This window comes from Elaeis guineensis, chromosome 10, assembly GCF_000442705.2.
Source record: "Elaeis guineensis isolate ETL-2024a chromosome 10, EG11, whole genome shotgun sequence".
NCBI lineage: Eukaryota > Viridiplantae > Streptophyta > Magnoliopsida > Arecales > Arecaceae > Elaeis > Elaeis guineensis.
Window position 1 is genome coordinate 46,216,331 of NC_026002.2, and position 22,586 is coordinate 46,238,916.

The window sequence follows — 22,586 nt, forward strand, 5'->3', positions numbered from 1 at the left end:
GCGCATCCGGAAAGGGCGTCGCTGGAATGTCAGAACCCGACGGCAGGATGGGCCACCTGGGCCAGCCGTCCCGTCCTTCCTGAGAAAATCGACCCAAGGGTAGAGAGCCCTCGATCGGATCATGACTCCACCCTGGGGAGATCCCTGCCTCCGTTCTGCCAGAGGACCCTCGATACTCGAAGTCGAGAGGATTTTCTGGACCGTAGGCTACAGGAGATGAACCGGCGGATTGAAGAACTCCGTCCTGCACCCTCTGCCTATGGTGAGGATATTTGCACTGACCCTCCCTTCTCCCAGACAATAATGCAGGAGCCGATCCCGCCGAACTTCAAGCTTCTCCAGTTTGAAAGCTACGACGGGACTTCGGACCCGGTGGACCATTTGGAGGCTTTCCGTGTTGGGAAATGTATCCCAAAAAGCCAATCCTCAAGCTGTTGACGGTTGAGCAACCAAGTATTGTAATTGATTTGTTAATAAATAAAATATATTTAGCATCTTCATCATAAGCTTTCATCTTCTAATGAACTCCGTTGTTATGATGAAGTCCTTAGGACTATTTAGGTTCGATAAAGAGAGGATTTATCAATTAGTCCTTAAAACTGTTCACGACCAAATGATAGGCTGTTAATAAGGACGACAGCTTCTATCGAGCATAGGTCGCTGTAGGCCATATGGGTTGGTTGTCCTCTTAACCAAAGAGTGTGGAGACACTGGTATGGCATACAGGTGAGATATAAGGGTACATCATCATTGAACGTGACCAACTCCAGAGCATTTTGCTGTCGAGAATGTCTCTGATGGGATATAGGTATAAGTGTCCCTTAGACTTGAGATCGCCTCAGTGACTTGCAAGCAACTCACTGTGCTTTGGTACTGGACTAACTGAATTTCTAATTCAGGGACGGAAGGCTTCTGGGCACAGTCAAGTACTTGCGAAGTCAGAGTGTGATCGAGATGGGATTGACCACTCCAAGAGTTGGAGAAGAATGAGTCGCTGTATTTCAATTTAGCAAAACCTTGGCCAGGGTAATCCATCAGATGGATTTGATATTTTGAAATACAATGTGGACAACCTGATCAGAGTTGACAGTTAAACTCTGGGGTGTTCTATGATCATTTTGGTCAAGGGGATGAATTATATGAAAACTATATCCGCATGGGTTCTAAGGATGTTGTTCTACACATTCGACCTATCCGGTCGTCGGGTATCATTGCTAGATGGTCACTTCGATTGGTATAGGAATTTGTTCCTATGCTACCGGCTTAGGTTCGGACCTATGAGGTCACACACATTAGAGTTCATGATCCGATCGGATGGTTGATCAACGATTAAGAATCGTTCTATGATTAAATGATCAATACGATTGACATTTAACCCAGTGCAAGTGTTGCAAGAGGATCGATTAGCAATTCGATTGCTAATTGGCTTAATTTGATTAAGCCAATGGGCTGAGATTAAGTCTAATTAAATATGATTTAATTAGATTTATTTTGGGCTTGATTGGATCAAGTCCAATTGGTTTATTGGATAAGCCAAGTGCAAGGAAAAACTAGTCCTAGTTCAACTAGGACTTGGGTCAATCTAATTTCTAATTTGATTAGAAAATTAAATCAGATTTAAATCTAATTTAATCTGATTAAATTAGATTCTTAATTAGGTTAAGACCTATTTTAATTAGGTTGATCTAATTTTGATTTGATTTAGTTTGGGAAACCAAATTAAAACAAGTCATGAGACAGAATCCTAGTAGGACTAGGATTCCACCTTGCGCCACATAAGCCTTCTCCACGCCCTCTCTCTTATTCAACGTCAATCTCCACTTATTTTGTGCGACAAAAGCCCTCTCCCAGATCTCTCCCACGTTCACAAAAGGTCTCCTCTCTTCTTTCTTACATGGAAGGTGATTTGGATCAAATCTAAAAGGAATAAGTTTGGATTTTGAATTCTATGAGATAGAGTTTTAGAAATCCAAAACTCTTTCGATTTTGCACCGAATTTATCCAAATTTTTTTTGGAATTTTTGTGGCTTTTAGGGTTTACATTGTACACCCTTTTCTAGTGATCCATGTACGAAAATATGGAGGAGGTGCTCAAGAGTTGGGCGTCCCTTAACTTGCCATGTTTGGATAAGCCTTGACTAGGTGTTTGACCTAGATAAGGACTCTATCATATCTCTCTATATAAGAAGATTTTCTTCATGAAATTTAAAGGAGAGATAGATATTTGAGAGTTCTTTCTGCCATCCAAAAATCAGAGAGAAATACCTTTGGGTCGTGGAGATATAAAAGATGCAAGTTTGGGTGTCTAGAGAGAAAAACGTGAAGAAGAAGAGGGTCTTCTTCTAGGGTTTTTATTTTCATATCTTTCCTCCTTCCATCTTGAGTTTCCTGAGAGTGTCTCAGATCTGAAACTCCTCCTTCTACTTTCCATCTTTGAAAGAGTCCAAATCAAGAAGAAGGAGGCACCTGATCAACCATCAAAGAAGGATCAGCGCAGTACTAGCATACTGTGCTGATTTCCTGAAGCAGGACTTCTGATCGAGATTCGTGGGCTCGTGTGGATGACTCCTAGAGGCCAGATGCGTGTGTGGCTTGCAACATCATCCTCAAGCCCAGATCAACAAGGTTAGAACATCTAACTTGCAAGGTAATAGATCTGATCTATTGTTTAATACATACATTAGATGTAGTATAGAAACATGTTGATATGATCAACATGTAGTTCATGCTATATTTAGATATTTTAATTTCTGATTTAATACCATGTAATAATCATGTAATAGGATCTTAGATCTAGGGATTTTCTGATCTTAAAAAATAAATTTTGATTTATTTTAGTCTTCCGCTGTATGATCTTGAAAAAGTTTCAAGATCTAACCCTGAAACCCTAGATCTGGTTCCTACAATTGGTATCAGAGCCTAGGTTCTTTAGAGACACTTACCAGAAGTGACTCAGTGATCGGACCACGGTGCGCTGTATCATGCTGGCTATCATGAGTGACGAGTTCAATCGCAGATTCGAGATGGCTCAGCCAAAGGACATGCTTCAAGTGTTGGAGGATGCCTTTGGCACACCCGATGACGTAGAGAGGCACAAGAGTAGTTGTGCCATCTTCAACGCCAAAATACAGGATGGTGCCTCTGTCACTGATCATGTATTGTACATGATCGAGCTGATGGAAAGATTGAGCAAGCTCGGCTTTCCCTTTCATGAGCAGCTTGGGAAAGATGCAATACAGAACTCGCTGCCCAAGTCTTATCTCCCATTCTTCACTCATTATAGAATGACAAAGCCTGAAGAGAACTACCACGGGTTACTGGGGTTGCTTCAGAACTTTGAGAAGGATCACCAACTTTACAAGGAATCGGTGAACTTAGTGGGAGGTTCGTCTTCTGGTTCTCGACCTTTTAAGAAAGGGAAGAAGAACAAGAAGAAGAAAATAAAGAAGGTGCAAGTTCAGGCTGGGACATCAGTGCAGAGCCAGACCAAAAAGATCAAGCCTGATAAGAGTCTATTCAACTGGCAAACACCCTAGATTAGATAGTGTGTCAAATATCTACTTATGGCACTGTAGGCTAGGTCATATAAACAAGAACAGAATAAACAGGTTGACTCAAGAGGGAATCCTCGAAGTTAGTGATTGTGAATCACTTCCAATCTGTGAGTCCTATCTTCTTGGTAAAATGACCAAGTCACCTTTTACTGGAAAAGATGAGAGAGCTACTGAGCTCTTAGACCTAATACATACTGATGTATGCGGGCCCATGAGCACCAGTGCTAGAGGTGGATATTTCTACTTCATAACTTTCACGGATGACCTATCCCGATATGGATATGTCTATCTGATGAAACATAAGTCAGATTCATTTGAAATGTTCAAACGATTCCGAAGTGAAGTAGAAAAATAAACTAGGAAGAGTATTAAAACTCTTCGATCTGATCGAGGAGGAGAATACCTTTCTAGTGAATTTCTCACATATCTAGGAGAGAATGGGATTCTCTCCCAATGGACTCCTCCAGGAACACCACAGCATAATGGTGTGTCTGAAAGGAGGAATCGGACTCTATTAGACATGGTCCGATCCATGATGGGTTTTGCTAGCTTGCCGATATCCTTCTGGGGATATGCACTCGAATCGGCTTGTTATCTATTAAATAGGGTTCCAAATAAGTCTGTAATTAAGACTCCATATGAGATATGGACGGGACGTAAGCCAGCACTTTCACACCTTAGGGTCTGGGGGTGCCCGGCCTATGTCAAACGATTAGTCACAGACAAACTTGGACCTAGATCTGATAAATGCTCATTCATAGGGTACCCCAAAGAGACAAAAAGATATTTTTTCTACCATGCTGATGAACAAAAGGTGTTCGTCAGCCTTAAGGCAATCTTTTTAGAAAAGGAGTTTCTTGGTGAAGGAACCGTTGCCTCTAAGGTTGAACTTGATGAAGTTCAACAGGTAGAAGGACCGACACCAATAGCTGAACCTGAGTCGGATATGATTAGATCAGATCCGGAGCCCAATATACCTATACCATTAAGGCGATCCGGTAGAGTACCGCATCAGCCGGACAGATACTACGGTTTCTTGGTCCGGGACGGTGATCCCATCGAACTTGATGAGAATAATGAGGATCCGATCACCTATATGGATGCTATACAGAGACCTGATTCCGAGAAATGGCTTGAAGCCATGAAATTCGAAATGGAGTCCATGAAGGTCAACGATGTATGGACATTGGTTGACCCACCTAAAGGGGTTAAACCCATTGGGTGTAAATGGGTCTTCAAAAGGAAGAGGGGCACAGACGGAAAGGTGGAGACCTATAAAGCCCGTCTGGTTGTCAAGGGGTATCGTCAACATTATGGTATTGACTATGACGAGATATTTTCCCCTGTGGCAATGCTCAAATCCATTCGGATAATGCTTGCAATAGCTGCCCATCTGGATTATGAGATCTGGCAGATGGATGTAAAGACAGCTTTCCTATATGGAGAGCTGACCGAAGAGGTGTATATGATACAACCTGAGGGGTTTACATCCACAGATGAGTCCAAGGTGTGCAAGCTTCAGAGATCCATTTATGGATTGAAGCAAGCTTCTCGGAGTTGGAACATGCATTTTGATAAGGTGATCAAAACGTATGGCTTCATTAAGAATGGAGAAGAGCCCTGCATCTATAAATGGGCAAATGGTCCAGTTGTGGTATTCCTTATCTTGTACGTGGATGACATTCTCTTAATCGGGAATGACATCCCCGCACTACAGGGAATAAAAGTTTGATTGTCATCACAGTTCTCCATGAAGGACTTGGGTGAAGCATCCTACATCCTAGGGATGAAGATCTATAGGGATAGATCTAAAAGGATGCTTGGATTATCCCAGTCCATGTACATAGATACTGTGCTGAAGAGGTTCAGCATGGAGAATTCCAAGAAGGGCTATCTACCGATAGGCCAAAGAAATTTCTCTCTCTAAGAAGGATTGTCCGATAACTCCTGAAGAGAGAGAGCGTATGAGTAGAATCCCATATGCTTCAGCCGTGGGATCTATCATGTACGCCATGACATGTACAAGACCAGATGTGGCATACTCACTAGGAGTAGTGAGTAGATACCAATCTGATCCTGGAGAAAACCACTGGAAAGTGGTTAAAGCCATCCTTAAGTATTTGAGAAATACTAAAGACCAATGGTTGGTTTATGGCGAGTCAGATCTGAAACTTGTGGGGTTCACAGACTCCAGCTTCCAATCTGACCATGATGACAGCAGGAGCGTGTCGGGTTATATCTTTACTCTGAATGGTGGAGCCATCTGCTGGAAGAGTTCCAAGCAGCATACTGTGGCAGACTCTGTTTGTGAAGCGGAGTATATCGCAGCATCAGATACCGCGAAGGAAGCTGTGTGGCTGAGGAAATTCATCAACGAGCTCAGAGTAGCATCCTCCCTCGATGGTCCAATCCTGCTCTACTACGACAGCACTGGTGCCATAGCTCAGGTGAAGGAACCCAAAACACATCAGCGGACGAAGCACATCTCGCACCGCTTCCACTTGATCTGTGAGATCGTGGATCGAGGTGACGTCGACCTTCAGAAGATCGACAGAAAAGAGAACCTAGCCGACCCCTTCACTAAAGCCCTGGCAATAAAGGAGTTCGACAACCACAAGTCGAAGATGGGTATTAGATACTGTACCGAGTGGCTTTAGGACAAGTGGGAGTTGTTGGGAAATGTGTCCCAAAAAGCCAATCGTCAAGCTGTTGACGGTTGAGCAACCAAGTATTGTAATTGATTTGTTAATAAATTAAATATATTTGGCATCTTCATCATAAGCTTTCATCTTCTAATGAACTCCGTTGTTATGATGAAGTCCTTAGGACTATTTAGGTTCGATAAAGAGAGGATTTATCGATTAGTCCTTAAAACTGTTCACGACCAAATGATAGGCTGTTAATAAGGACGACAGCTTCTATCGAGCATAGGTCACTGTAGGCCATATGGGTTGGTTGTCCTCTTAACCAAAGAGTGTGGAGACACTGGTATGGCATACAGGTGAGATGTAAGGGTACATCGTCATGGAACGTGACCAACTCCAGAGCATTCTGCTATCGAGAATGTCTCTGATGGGATATAGGTATAAGTGTCCCTTAGACTTGAGATCGCCTCAGTGACTTGCAAGCAACTCACTGTGCTTTGGTACTGGACTAACTGAATTTCTAATTCAGGGACGGAAGGCTTCTGGGCATAGTCAAGTACTTGTGAAGTCAGAGTGTGATCGAGATGGGATTGACCACTCCAAGAGTTGGAGAAGAATGAGTCGCTGTATTTCAATTTAGCAAAACCTTGGCCAGGGTAATCCATCAGATAGATTTGATATTTTGAAATACAATGTGGACAACCTGATCAGAGTTGACAGTTAAACTCTGAGGTGTCCTATGATCATTTTGGTCAAGGGGATGAATTATATGAAAACTATATCCGCATGGGTTCTAAGGATGTTGTTCTACACATTAGACCTATCCGGTCGTCGGGTATCATTGCTAGATGGTCACTTCGATTGGTATAGGAATTTGTTCCTATGCTACCGGCTTAGGTTCGGACCTATGAGGTCACACACATTAGAGTTCATGATCCGATCGGATGGTTGATCAACGATTAAGAATCGTTCTAGGGTTAAATGATCAATACGATTGACATTTAACCCAGTGCAAGTGTTGCAGGAAGATCGATTAGCAATTCGATTGCTAATTGGCTTAATTTGATTAAGCCAATGGGCTGAGATTAAGTCTAATTAAATATGATTTAATTAAATTTATTTTGGGCTTAATTGGATCAAGTCCAATTGGTTTATTGGATAAGCCAAGTGCAAGGAAAAACTAGTCCTAGTTCAACTAGGACTTGGGTCAATCTAATTTCTAATTTGATTAGAAAATTAAATCAGATTTAAATCTAATTTAATCTGACTAAATTAGGTTCTTAATTAGGTTAAGACCTATTTTAATTAGGTTGATCTAATTTTGATTTGATTTGGTTTGGAAAACCAAATTAAAATAAGTCATGAGACAGAATCCTAGTAGGACTAGGATTCCACCTTGCGCCACATAAGCCTTCTCCACGCCCTCTCTCTTATTCAACGCCAATCTCCACTTATTTTGTGCGACAAAAGCCCTCTCCCAGATCTCTCCCACGTTCACAAAAGGTCTCCTCTCTTCTTTCTTACATGGAAGGTGATTTGGATCAAATCTAAAAGGAATAAGTTTGGATTTTGAATTCTATGAGATAGAGTTTTAGAAATCCAAAACTCTTTCGATTTTGCATCGAATTTATCCAAATTTTTTTTGAAATTTTCGTGGCTTTTAGGGTTTACATTGTACACCCTTTTTTGGTGATCCATGCACGAAAATATGGAGGAGGTGCTCAAGAGTTGGGCGTCCCTTAACTTGCCATGTTTGGATAAGCCTTGACTAGGTGTTTGACCTAGACAAGGACTCTATCATATCTCTCTATATAAGATGAGTTTCTTCATAAAATTTAAAGGAGAGATAGATATTTGAGAGATATTTCTGCCATCCAAAAATCAGAGAGAAATACCTTTGGGTCGTGAAGATATAAAAGACGCAAGTTTGGGTGTCTAGAGAGAAAAACGTGAAGAAGAAGAGGGTCTTCTTCTAGGGTTTTTATTTTCATATCTTTCCTCCTTCCATCTTGAGTTTTCTGAGAGTGTCTCAGATCTGAAACTCCTCCTTCTACTTTCCATCTTTGGAAGAGTCCAAATCAAGAAGAAGGAGGCACCTGATCAACCATCAAAGAAGGATCAGCGCAGTACTAGCATACTGTGCTGATTTCCTGAAGCAGGACTTCTGATCGAGATTCGTGGGCTCGTGTGGATGACTCCTAGAGGCCGGACGTGTGTGCGGCTTGCAACATCATCCTTAAGCCCGAATCAGCGAGGTTAGAGCATCTAACTTGCAAGGTAATAGATCTGATCTATTGTTTAATACATACATTAGATGTAGTATAGAAACATGTTGATATGATCAACATGTAGTTCATGCTTTATTTATATATTTTAATTTTTGATTTAATGCCATGTAGTAATCATGTAATAGGATCTTAGATCTAGGGATTTTCTGATCTTAAAAAATAAATTTTGATTTATTTTAGTCTTCCGCTGTATGATCTTGAAAAAGTTTCAAGATCTAACCCTGAAACCCTAGATCTGGTTCCTACATTTCGGATGATGATGCTGCTCCATGGTGCTCTCGATGCCATCCTGTGCCGTGCTTTCCCATCTACTTTGAAGGGAGCGGTGAGGAACTGGTACTCGGCTTTGAAATCGGGTACCATCTTTTCCTTCGATCAAATGAGCCACCAATTCATGGCCCATTTTGTCAGCAGCCGGCGCCCCCGGAAAGGCTCGGAGTCCCTCATCAATATCAAATAGAGGGAGGGGGAGTCCATATGGGCTTATATCAACCGCTTCAACATCGCGGCATTGAAAGTCCGAAATTTGGATCAATCGGTGGCCATGGCCGCCCTAAAGGGCGGCCTCCAGAAGAATGATCTGCTGTTCTCCCTGGAGAAGAAGTATCCCAGGGACTTTGTCGATTTGCTGGCTCGGGCTGAGGGTTACGCCCGAGCGGAAGAAGCCTTCAGGATGAAGGACGAGGAGACAGCGAGGGAGCGACAGGCGGGAGATTCGAGTAAACCTGCCATCGAGAAAAAGCCAAAAGAAGCCCGACTGCGCTCTCGATCCCCTCCCTGGTGCAAGCGCGCCCATACTCCACCTGGGGCACACAGGCAAAGAAGCCCGAAATGCGGGGTTCGGCGGGGTTCACCACCAGAAAGATTCTGCAACTACGCCCCCCTCAACGCCTCAAAAGCCCAAGTACTAATGGAGGTCAGGGAGCAGCTCCCTAGGCCGGAAAGGATGCGCATACATCCCGGGAAGCGCAACCCCAACAAGTTTTGCCTCTACCACCGCGACCACGGCCACGACACAGAGGAATGCATCCAGCTCCAGGATGAAATCGAGGAGCTCATTCGGCGGGGTCGACTCGACAGATTCATCCACCGCAGGCCGGATGGTAGAGAAGACCGGCCAAGGGCCCTTCCACAGCCTGAACCACCAAGAAGGGAGGATCAACCCGGAGACCGTCCTCTCATCGGGACTATCGACTCGATCGCCGGAGGGCCTCAAGGAGGGACGGGCTACCCACGACCACGAGGCTCGGAATACCTGTAAATGTATCACTTACACTTTGAATCTGCGCTTCTTTTTACCTAACGTACTCTTCCCACCTGGCATGGATTTTGTATGGTTGGATATGACCTCTTCGAAAACGAAGTTATGTCAGGAACAGGAGGAGAACCTCGTCCTGACATGAGCAAAGTCAAAGGCCCGGTTCTTTTAGACCGGATGCGGGGAGAGGCCTTACAACGCCCTAATGTGCCCCCACAGCCATGTCAGGAACAGGAGGAGAACCTCGTCCTGACATGAGCAAAGTCAAAGGCCCGGTTCTTTTAGACCGGATGGGGGGAGAGGCCTTACAATGCCCTAATGTGCCCCCACAGCCATGTCAGGAACAGGAGGAGAACCTCATCCTGACATGAGCAAAGTTGAAGGCCCGGTTCTTTTAGACCGGATGGGGGGAGAGGCCTTACAACGCCCTAATGTGCCCCCACAGCCATGTCAGGAACAGGAGGAGAACCTCGTCCTGACATGAGCAAAGTCGAAGGCCCGGTTCTTTTAAGACCGGATGGGGGGAGAGGCCTTACCGTGCCCTAATGCGCCCCCACCGAAGGAAAACTCCACGCTGGCTTAAAGGCACGAACCGGACTCCTACGGGAGCCGGGTTCCATTGCATCATCAAGAACGACTTCGCCCGGACTCCTACGGGAGCCGGGTCCCACTCGCAACCTCAAGGAAGACTTCGCCCGGACTCCTACGGGAGCCGGGTTCCATTTGCATCATCAAGAGTGACTTCCCCCGGACTCCTACGGGAGCCGGGTTCCACTCGCAACCTTAAGGGAGACTTCTCCCGGACTCCTACGGGAGCCGAGCTCCACCCACGATTTCTGCAGCAAGGGTCAATGGCAACGAACTCCCGCTGACTGTCAAGGCTGGATAAAAGGAAAGAACCCCTCCCTTTCTTTTTACAACGTCCACATCAGACAAATCAAACAATCGTAAAAGTTCGACGGACAGCAACGTTAGTACAATGCACGAATGAAATAACACAAAACATTCTTTTCATTCCATCTTCGATATACACATTACAAGAGGGGCAAAGCGACAAAAGGGAAGCAACTACATGAAGGAAAAAACAAAAATAGAGAAGCGAAAACAAGTCCTAAGAAGGCCCTTCCCCCTCCGACCTAGGGTTATCTTCTCCGTCCTTCAACCAGGACTGCCTCAGCTTCTCTATGTCTCGTTCTAGCTCTTCCTTCTTCTGGAGCACATCCTCGAGCGCTCGACGAAGTTGTCGGCTTTCAGCTTCTGCCTCCCGACGCCTCTTCCTCAAAACTTTGGACTCCGCCTCTGCGTCCGCAACGGCCCACCGCTCGAGCGCCAGCTGGATACTCACTTATTGCAGCTCGACCGTCTTCTCTCCGAGGGTGACAGAAATCCCCTCAACAGTGCCCCTCAGGGCTCGAAGCTCTACAGAATCCTGGGCAGACATAATTGGCTCCCTGCTAACCAGCTGCCTCTGGAGGCGGACAACTTCGTCGGCCGCCATTCGGAATCTCCCCTTGTAGTCTTCCACCTGTTTGCACCAGCTAGCCCGCTGCACGTCGTGGCTCACCTCGGCGTCCTGAAGCTGCTTTTGAAGGTCGGAGACCCTCTGCGACCACTTCTGCTCATCATTAACCCGGGCCAAGATCCGGGATGAGTTTCTCTCCAGCTGGCCGATCTTCCTCTTTGCAGCTGACAGTTCCGCCTTAAGGGCGCTGATCTTGGCGACCTGGGCCCAAGTCCGGTCACTGGAGCTCTTTCTGCATTCCTCGAGCTCCTTTGTGAAGTCCGCCTTCCTCCGGCTATAGTCCATGATCCCCTTCACATGGAGACTTCAAAAGTGAGCGGCCTCGGCGACGGCTTCGGAGTAACCTTCTTTCAGTTTGCGGAGTTCGGTTTCTGCCTTCTTCAACTTCTTCGTCAGATGAAGGACCTCCTTTTTCAACCGCTAGACCTCTGATTTCAGCGGGACCCCCAAAGGCAGGGGGAGTGCTTCTGCGCGACTCTGGCATCGGAAAGCAAAGGCGTCAAAGCGCATTCATTACGAAAAGAAGAGCGGGGAGAAGGAGGGAGAAGGAAGAAAAAGCCGCCCGCAACAAGAAAGTTCTACTTTATTGAATGATTTTTGAAGAAAGACAAACAGAAGGGAAAAATTGCGACAAAGAAAAATACAAAATCCGAGGTTTCAGACCTCGGGGACAGGGGGAGGAGAGCTCGGTGCGGGGACAGCAACGGTGGTGGCGACCGCCGAAGGACTGGCTTCATCTTCAGACTCCTCCAGGAAGCTGAGGTCGAGCTCGGGAAATTTGTTGGAGACCTTCTCCTGGCAGAGCTCGAACCCTTTGGTGAATGCTTCCTGGCCGAACTGGACGTTTAAGTCCCTCATCTCCGCGGAAGCCTTGAATTCTTCCACCGCAAGGGCCCTGGCCTCTGAGACCAGGGTCGGAGTCTGCTCGACTACGTGAGCGACCTCAGCCTCCGCCTTCCTCACCGATTCCTCCATAGCCTGCCTCTCCTCCTCCCAGGCCTGCTTCTCCCTTTCCAGGGCCTCCTGGAGGGTGGCGACTTCCTCCCGAAGGGCAGCAGTTTCAGCAGTCTGGGCTTCGAGGCGGGCAACCTCGGTCCGGCAGCGTTCCTCCGCCTGAAGGACATCCCTCCTTGCGTGGCTCGCCGCCTCGATATAGGCAACGATCTGGTGCCCGATCTGCAAGGGTGGCTAGGGAATGAGAACAAGAGACGAGTAGCCGTATGAATAAAGATTCGCTTACCTCGAGGAAAGATCCCAAAGTATCCCAAGCCCGCTGCTCAGGATCCCCTTGGCCGACCCTCTCCACGACATCCGACAGGATGCAGCCGTCGATCAGCCGCCTGACCAGATCCCTGTCGTTGAATAGATTGTCCGCCCCCTCCTCGGAGCAGACGAACTCGTCCACAGCAGATCGGTGGCTGCTCATCCTATGAGCCACCCTTTTTCTCCTCCTCCCCACGGCGGGAGCCTCCGCAGGACGAGCTTCCGGGGCGGGGGTCCCAGTTGGCGGACTCCTCGAAGAAGTCCGGGGAGCCGCCAGCTCGACATCCGAGGGAATGTCGATGGTCGGGGCCGCTTGGACGGGCGCGGCCAAGCTCGTCTCCTCCACCCTGGCCCTCTTCGTCGATCCAGAGGTCACCGCGCCCTTCCTCTTCTGGGCTCTCATGCCCCGGGCGAGCATCCGCGCTGCTTCGACGTCCATCCCTAAAAAAAAAAAAAAAAAAAAAAAGAAAAGAAGAGAGTGAGAAAAAAGAAAGAGAAGGGGGGGGAAAAAGGAGGCAACACCAATCCATCAGGAGTAAAAAAAAAAAACAGAGAGAGAAAAAGTATATATATATAAGAAAAAAGAAGGAGAAAAGAAAAGAGAAGGAAGAGAAGATAAAGAGAAGATGCAAAGAAAGACAAGAAAAGATAAATACTCGTTGGATCCTGGGGGCTCAGGCTGACGTTGAAGAGAAACTGCTCCCTCAGGAGATTGGGAAGCGAAGGAGAAGGGTAAGTCAGAAGCTTCTGGGCGGCCTGATGGTCATCCTCCCCCAGGTTTGGGGCCCGACGGACAGAATCCCTCAGGGAGCCCCAGGAGGGTAGGCCCAGACTCAAAGTCGGGCAGTGAACGAAGAGGAATTTCCCCTTCCAGTTATGAATTAAAGAAGGGGCACCTTTCAGCAACCCCTTCTTGCCGAACTGGGGAGAGAAGTACCACCAGTCCTTCGTCGAAGGGTGGCGTTTGAAGGTATAAAAGTGCCTAAACAAAGAAAGAGATGGCTGAACCTCGACTACGTGGCAGAGGAAAAGGAATCCTATCAAGAACCTAAAGGAGTTCGGGGCTACAGAGGCCAAGGAGATGTCTAAAAAATGGAAGAAGGCGGCTACAAAAGCAGGAAGCGGGAGGCGGAGCCCGGCACGGAATGCTTCCTGGTATAAACAGAAGCGACCGGGTGGAGGATTGCTGGCCCGGTCGGAAGGACCTGGCAGTTCCAGTTCGTACTCCGGAGGAACTTCATACTGAACTCTTATCAGAAGGAGTTCCTCCGAGGTCGAAGAACACGGAATGGTGCCCGGCGCAAAAGCCGGGCGGGGCCCAGCCTCAGATGCAGGTTCGTCCACAGCGACGGGAACCTGAGGGTTTGAGGCGGAAGATCTCTCAGAGCTGCTGGGAGTAGAAGAACTAGAGGACATTTTGGGTGGTCTTGAGAGGGGAGCCTGAGGAACCCTAAGAAAATGGACGGAAAAGAACAGGGAACCACTGATCAACCCAGGGAGAAACGAGAAAAGAGGTCCCTAAGGGAAGGAAGGAAGGTTGGCACTAACCTATGTCACCCTGAAGGACCTGGGAGACGAAGGCGGGAGGTGCCTACGGCCTGGAAAAATGCTCGCAGAAACAAGCTCTAAAGGAGGCGACAGGCGACGGCGAGAGCTCAAGGACGGAGTAGAACACCTGAAGGGGGGAGGACGGGTTTAAATAGGCCCTGGGATCTGGCGCCATAATGATCGCGAATCCCCTTAGGCCGGTCTGCGTCCGACACGTGTCCCACTTCCCCTGGCAGGCAGCTAAAAGCGGCTGACGGTTGGCAGGACCATAATTGCATCGTACCTAGGCCAGTGTACCCACGGAGATTTCGAAGCGTCCCCTCGTACCGCTCCAACTCGAAAAGACTCCAGCACGCGCACATTCAATGCCGAAATATCTGGAGGCGGTAGCACGTAGGATTCGAAGGGATGGTTTCGGCTGTGCTCATCTCTCTGTACTTCCTTCGTTTGAAATTCAAACTCGGAAGTAGGGGGACTGGTGTTGGGTATAAAAGTGACCACAGCCGAAGTCCTCTGCAGGATCAACGAAAGACTCCACCCGGACTCCTACGGGAGCCAGGCTCCACCAACACACCAACTGCAAACTCCGCCCGGACTCCTACGGGAGCCGGGCTTCTTCCTCAACTTCAACAACAGCGAGCGGTCCTCGTCCGGACTCCTACGGGAGCCGGACTCCGCCGACAACATCAACCACAAGCGGGCCTCGCCCGGACTCCTACGGGAGCCGGGCCCCGTCCTCGGCTTTAACTGCTGGTAAGCACTGTCCGGACTCCTACGGGGGCCGGACTTCTCATTTAACCTTGATTGCAGGAAGACTCCGCCCGGACTCCTACGGGAGCCGGGCTTCGTCATCAACTCCAACGGCTACAAGCAAGTTTCGCCCGAACTCCTACGGGAGCCGGGCTTCATCTTCAACTCCGCCAACAGCAAGCGGCTCCACCCGGACTCCTACGGGAGCCGGGCTCCACCAACACACCAACTGCAGACTCCGCCCGGACTCCTACGGGAGCCGGGCTTCGTCCTCAACTTCAACAACAGCGAGCGGTCCTCGTCCGGACTCCTACGGGAGCCGGACTCCGCCGACAACATCAACCACAAGCGGGCCTCGCCCGGACTCCTACGGGAGCCGGGCCCCGTCCTCGGCTTTAACTGCTGGTAAGCACTGTCCGGACTCCTACGGGGGCCGGACTTCTCATTTAACCTTGATTGCAGGAAGACTCCGCCCGGACTCCTACGGGAGCCGGGCTTCGTCATCAACTCCAACGGCTACAAGCAAGTTTCGCCCGGACTCCTACGGGAGCCGGGCTTCATCTTCAACTCTGCCAACGGCAAGCGGCTCCACCCGGACTCCTACGGGAGCCGGGCTCCACCAACACACCAACTGCAGACTCCGCCCGGACTCCTACGGGAGCCGGGCTTCGTCCTCAACTTCGACAACAGCGAGCGGTCCTCGTCCGGACTCCTACGGGAGCCGGACTCCGCCGACAACATCAACCACAAGCGGGCTTCGCCCGGACTCCTACGGGAGCCGGGTCCCGTCCTCGACTTCAATCACTGGCAAGCACGGTCCGGACTCCTATGGGAGCCGGACTTCGCCTTGAACCCTGATCGCAGATAGAGTTCGTCTGAACTCCTACGGGAGCCGGATTCCATCCACGACCCCAACTGCAAGAAGGACTCTTCCCCGACCCCTATGGGGGTCAGAGTCCGGCAGCTGCCAAACTTCAGCCAGCAGATCAGCACTCCCAGCCCGCAATCATGGCCCTGATCCTGCTCCACTTATTGCGGCAGATCCTACGCAGCCCCATTATTACCCGACAAGCTGTATCAATGGCCATAATTCTGCTCCACCCATTGCGGCAGACCCTACGCGGCCCCCTTTATCCTCTGGCGGGCTGTATCAACGGCCATAACTCTGCTCCACTCACTGCGGCAGACCCCGCGCGGCTCCATTACTGCCTGGCAGGCCACGACAAACGGCCCCAACTCCGCTCCACCTCCTGCGGCGGATATCGCATGATTCTCCCATCCACATGGCACGCTCCAGTGATGACCACGAGTCCACTCCACTACTCTTCGCCGCATATTCTGCCTGACCCCTGGGCAGCCCACTACGAGGCGGTTACAAACGTCACCATCAGTCCGTTACCCCCTTCGCCTATAAAAGGGAGGACCAGATACGTTATTCTATAAGCTCATTTCTTATCTTGAAACTCTGCTAAATTCTCCATTCGAGCGCTCCATTCTTGTTGAGGCAGAGAACTGACTTGAGCGTCGGAGGGTCTTGCCGGAGCAACCCCACCTCCGGTTGAGACTTTCTTTGCAGGTCCCGACGGCGACCGCGGCTTCCACAACTCCAGCTCATCCGACGCCGGCAGGTTTTTGCACCAACACCTATAATTTAAGGAATGTCATTTTTAATTAAAAAAGTTTTATTCACATACAAAATAAGAAATATACTCATAGAACTATTAACCCATTTGTGTTTGCAGGGTTCTTCTTCGTTCTCAATGAAACCATGCATTTTGATCATTTATCAAAATGCATGTTCCACTTCAAAATATTTAGCATTGCCACAAGAGAAAATTATCTCAATATGGTCAATACCATAATGTTGACAATATCCTTAAGCAACCACATGGGTATTTTAGGTCTCTACCTTCTCATCTGCTCTCTTTAATCCTATTGAAGATCCACTTACACCCTATGAGCTTTACCCTTTCGAGTGGACCAATGAGTGTCCATACATCATTGACCTTCATGGACTCTATTTCGAACTTTATAGCTCTAAGCCACTAATCAGAGTTGGACCTCTATATAGTATCCATATAGATAATCAGATTCTTGTTCTTCTCATCGAGTTCAACAGGATCATGTCCCGGACCTAAATACGAAAGTGTCTATCTGACAGATGCGATACTTTATCGGATCTTCTTAATGGTGCTTCTACAATGGGTTTCAAGTTTGATCTAATCAAATCTAATTCTATGAGTTCACTAGATTGTATCGGTTCTTTTACTTATCGAACTTCATAAGATTCATATTAGAGGCATCAGTTCCTTCACCAAGATTCTTCTTTTTCAAAAAAGAATGCCGAACAACTTTTATTCTTTAGCATAGTAGAAGTGATATCCCCTTAGATTCTTTAGGGTTATCTGATAAAATAATACATATAGGATCGAGATCCAAGCTAGTCAGTCTACAAATGCTTGACATAAACTAAACACTCTCAAACCCTAAGGTAAAAAAAGTATCGGCTTATGCTTAGTCCATATCTCATATGGAGTCTCTGTGACTGATTAATTCGAAATCCTATTCAAAATATAACAAGTAGTCTTAAGAGCATAACCCTAAAAAAAGATTGTAAGACTTATAAATCCTATCATGGATAGAACTATGTCTAACAAAGTTGATTTCAATAAGAGAGAATTCTATTCTCTTTTAGATATGTCAAAAATCTCATCGAAAAGGCATTTTTCTCTTTGGCCTGATCGAAGAGTTTCAATGCTCATCCCAGTTTGTTTCTCTACCTTATTATAAAATTATTTAAATATTTTAAATAATTTAGTTTATAACAACTATGTTTCTATATCCAATACATCAGTATATATCAAACTCAGAACATCATTGGCTCGTTCATCCTTTCCAGCAAAAGGTGACATGGTCATCTTACTAAGAAGATAGGATTAACAAGTTGACAATGATTCACAATCATTATCTTTGAGAATTATGTTGATCTTATTCTTGTTTATATGATCGAGCTTAAATTACCAAAGATAGATTTTCATGACATAATCTACTTTAAGAGTTTATAAGTTGTATACAATACACTAACAGACTATGTAAATATCATTTCTTAGTTATCCACATGATTTTGATATCATTCATAATGATATCACAAAATCATTAGATAATAGTGATAATCACTAAAATGATATTATTAGAATTGAAAATAGGCTCAACGATTTCTAAAATCAGGACTGAAATATAACTTCTGTCATCAACGTTCAAGAATCTCTTGCTGTTTTCAAACTTTCTATTAATCTGAAGTCATTGCAATAATTTGCATGGACTTTCGATATCCAATATCTGGGTAGTAGTATCACAGATGGAGAAATCATAAGGTGTTATCATATAAATACCTTATCCCGCAACTCTTTGCTGATTTTTCTTCCTTAGCCTGTTCGAATCAAGGGACTCTACCAGACTGGGTTAACCTTAGACTCTTGTATCAGTTTGGACTCATTAGCCCAAGCATGACTCTTTTGCACCTTCTTTTTTTTTTCTCAAAGATTATTACTTATCGAAGACATATCTTTAGAGATGCAAAAGAACTCCTTCAATATTTGAAGGATTTTCTCCCACTGAGCATCATCAAATTTATAACTAAATTCATATTCTTTACTGCTCTCAAAAAATACCATACGGTGATATGATCATTTAGCCACTTCTGATAAGTGCCTTTGATCGTATTATGTATGTTAGATATGGAAACATCAGGTGCTGGATCCATAATCATATTTAGGATCCATTCATACTCTAGAACTATTTGTAACTTTCGATACCATCTATCGAAGTTGGATCCTATAAATAAGTCACCATCAAATAGTGAATGGAGTGTTGGGTTTCAATGATGCAGTGGAATATAGATTTCAAAAAAATTTTAACATGCATTCAATAATGAAAACTAAATTTAACAATTAAACTCATCCATCGAAACTCCAAAACCCTAGGAATCCCTTGACGATTACAATCAAATCATAAAATCAAGCATAAGAAGAGAAGACCAAAAGTCTTATACCACCATGAAGACTAAAAACTAGTGATTTTGAGATCTCTATGAGGCTCCAAAATAGAAGCCCTCCAATGGTGATACACACAGGATTGATCAGGGCCCTTCCCAACTCATCATGGTGCTGCAGCCTTCTTCGCAAGTGTACTGCCGACCATCCTTCACAAGAGTGGATTGCACCATTGCTTGTTTGCCTTTATGACCTCTACTATGACCACTCTAGAAATTCTTTTCCAAAGTATCAAATCACACTCTAATCAGATTTTATGTTCAACACACGAACAATCTAAATTTTTGGACAAGTATCTCATACTTTCCATTTCTCTTCCTCTCTTCTTTTCTATTTTTCCTTCCCTTATCCTTGTCTTTATCCAGACATTTTTCTCTCACTTTTCTCTCATCTTCACACCAATTTCCAGCCAAAAAGGGATGTAGAACCTGGTTGCAGCACCCCCATTTATAGGTAATCGAGGGGTGCCAAACAACCTCCAAGGGATGCCAACTCTTGGCATCCCAACTCCTCCACATATTAAAATTAAATTACCACATTAAGATGTGGTGTGGAGAAGTCAAGGAGCAGAAGGACTTCCTTCTCATATCTCAAAAAAATTAGCATGTAATAAAGAAGAGATTTAGGGAGAAATAAATGTTTGGCGCAAACACATCCTATGTGCCGTCCATAACTTCCCATAAAGGATCAATTAATATATAGAAGTTTTTGGGTGTAGAAGAGCCTTCAAGTAGAAGGACTCTTCCACTTCTACACCAACATTATCCCAGAAGCCATCATATGGCCGGTGGAGGGAAGAAAACATGTGGAATGAAAGAGAAATTAAGAGTCCCAAGTGAAGTGGACTCTTCCACTTCAACACCCAAAATAATGGATGTGTCCCTTCAATATTTGGCATGGAGTTCCTTCCAAGAGGACTCTCCCAAATCATCCATGCCCATAAGTCTCTAGGCATCATCACATGGCATACAAAATAAGGGACAAGTGGAACATGTAATGAAATTAAGAGGAGTATTAAAGGACTCTCATACCTTAACACAAAATAAATGGGGCGTGCAAAATTATTTGGGCATGGCTTTTGGCATGGAGGTGGTTGATTCCCTGTGAAACACTTCCACAAAATCAAATAAAACTAATTAATTAATTAAATGGTTCAAACCCAATCACATTAGGTCAAGGCAACAAGACTAGGTTAGCACAAACACCTTTGCACTGAACGCAATTGGAAACTTGGGTTAATTCATGTGCTAGCAATTTAATTAACCCATTAAATTTATAATAAATATAAATTGATTAGATCAAGACCAAATCTCTATTGTGTGCGATCCATTCGATTTCAAATCTAGCCAGCAGTGGATCCAAACTCTTGACGAAATCCTAATCTGATTGGATTAGATCAGCTCAAGAGTCCCAATCAACTAGGAGTCTTCTTAATTGATTCTAGAAACTAACTCTTTTAATTTTATCGAGTCTTCAAGTCATGATTGATGTCTAGCAATGTGTCATGACTATCCAAAAGATTTAAAATTTGATAAAAATATCAAAATTATCCTTCCATGGTGAGTTATCGTGCAATTCAATCCTTCGATCACACAACATCCTGAAAAAGTTATGGGTATGAAAATATGTCAAACTTAAATACCTAACCATATGTATTTCAATCAGATGATGATGACTCGATTGATGAACCAGTAAAAATTATTTCTACTGTTCATCCCTACTCTGGCCAAAGACTTTTAGATTCATCATCCTATGAGATCATATAGGATATTCTCTCCTCTTACAAGAAGTGACCGATTTCTTATTGACCACTCACAATCTCCATGCATATTTTGTCATACCCAGAATATCCCACACACACTCAAAATGATGTGCTAGAGAATAAACTAAAGTAAGTTTCGAACGTTTTCCAAATTTTTTGAATTGAAAGTCAAACTCACTTGCTCAATCAAACTGCTTTCAATTTCAAATTACTTCTGTATGAATTGCAAAAGGCTCTTTAAAAAGCGAAGCACTTGATAAAGTCATTATTTTATAACTCTCTTTTCATCTCTAAAAAGCGGATAGATTGCTGCATTTCTATTTGACCTATCCTTTTCTTTGATAAAAGGGGTTCTTCTTACCAGAAGCAAGATAAGCGCGGAGAGTCATATGAATATGAACTTCCAATGACTGCCAGGGAAAAAGACGGGCACGGGGCACTGAGATAGATGGGAAAAGACTCATGGGTAGGGCTTCCTAACTTCTATATTCAACCTAGAATCTAAGCTATCAAGAGAAGTACAAGGGAGATAGGAACCACTGTGCTATAACAGGAATGGAGATTGGTTCCTTTCCTAAAACTCACAGGCCGAAAGAAGCGAAGGAGGTAGGGTTAAGAGAGGTGAAATCAGGAAGGCGGGTCTTCCAATCTTCAGCTTATCTCCTTATCGGTGGTTAGGCATAAAACTTGTAAATAGGATATGCTTAACTTTCAAGTTCATTTATGCAACTAAAACCCCATAGTCAGCCCTCCAGGTTTACAGCACTACCCCTCTTAGACTGAAGGACAAACTACTGCTTGAAATAGACATGCTTTTTCCCTCGACTCGGCTATCAAAAGCTAGCTTTATCACTTGCTTAACAAATTTTTTGAAAGAGGGTAGGCTTTGTTGGCGGCCGTAGAGACGGAGGAGAAAGCAGTGGATAAGGCAATACGTACTTGGAAAGAAGGCGGATCATAGAAATTCATGCCTCTACTCTCTCTCTTGCCATGGACTGTATAGGTAGGCATTCTTTTTTTTATGCTTCGAAAGCACGTTACGCCCTATCTATCCTCTCTTTTGTTAGGTCCCCCTTTTCCTTCTTATTCTCTTTCTTCCTTACCGGAAGGATCATGGGGTTCTCTCAACATAGATAGAAAGAAGGGGGTGCACCTGTCTAGTAAGCAAGGATCGGAATTGCAACTTGATGGGGCTGACCCTGAGACTGCTATTGGATTGATTGACGTTGATAACTTAACTGGATAAAAGAAAAGGCAGAAAAAAAAGAAGGCATCCTATTGGCTCGTCTGGATCAATGGCTACAAACTAGCCTGCAAAGAAGTGAAGTCTCGCCTAGGGATAGAACCTATGGCAGAAGCACTTTAGGCTGAAAGGGCACTTTGACTATACATATTTTCCACTGTAACTCCAATTTATACTGAAACTCTAGATGAAATAGACCTCCCAGCGAGAACTCCAAATGCAACTCATCACTCAACCGCAGAGAAGGAGAGTGGGTGGTAATTGAACTGATTGGATAGAGTATGGTCAGATTCTATACTCTTTTCTAATGCCAGAAAGTTGAGTTCAGCTCTCTTTGCAGTCCTTGTCTACCTCTACCCTATTGCTGGTTTATGCAAAAAAGGAAAGTGATCCAATTCCAATAGAAAGATGGAAGAAAAGCGTCAGCCCTTACGCCCAGCTTGAAATTCAGTTCCTATTTCTTCACCTTCTGTTGGTTTCCCCTTTGATGAGGCAGTTCTGTAAGCCAACAAGTTCGTTCGGCAGGAAAAGTTCTTGGAAGGAAGGTCAGATTCAATCCTGTTCTCAAGCCAAATGAAAATTGGTGTGGTGGTGTAAAGCCTGGTGAAAGGTTCAAGTTCTAGTTGAATAAGTAGGGTAAACTTCATCTCAAGTTTCCGACAGTCCTTTCCCCTATGAATATGAAGTTCTCACGCTCGCAA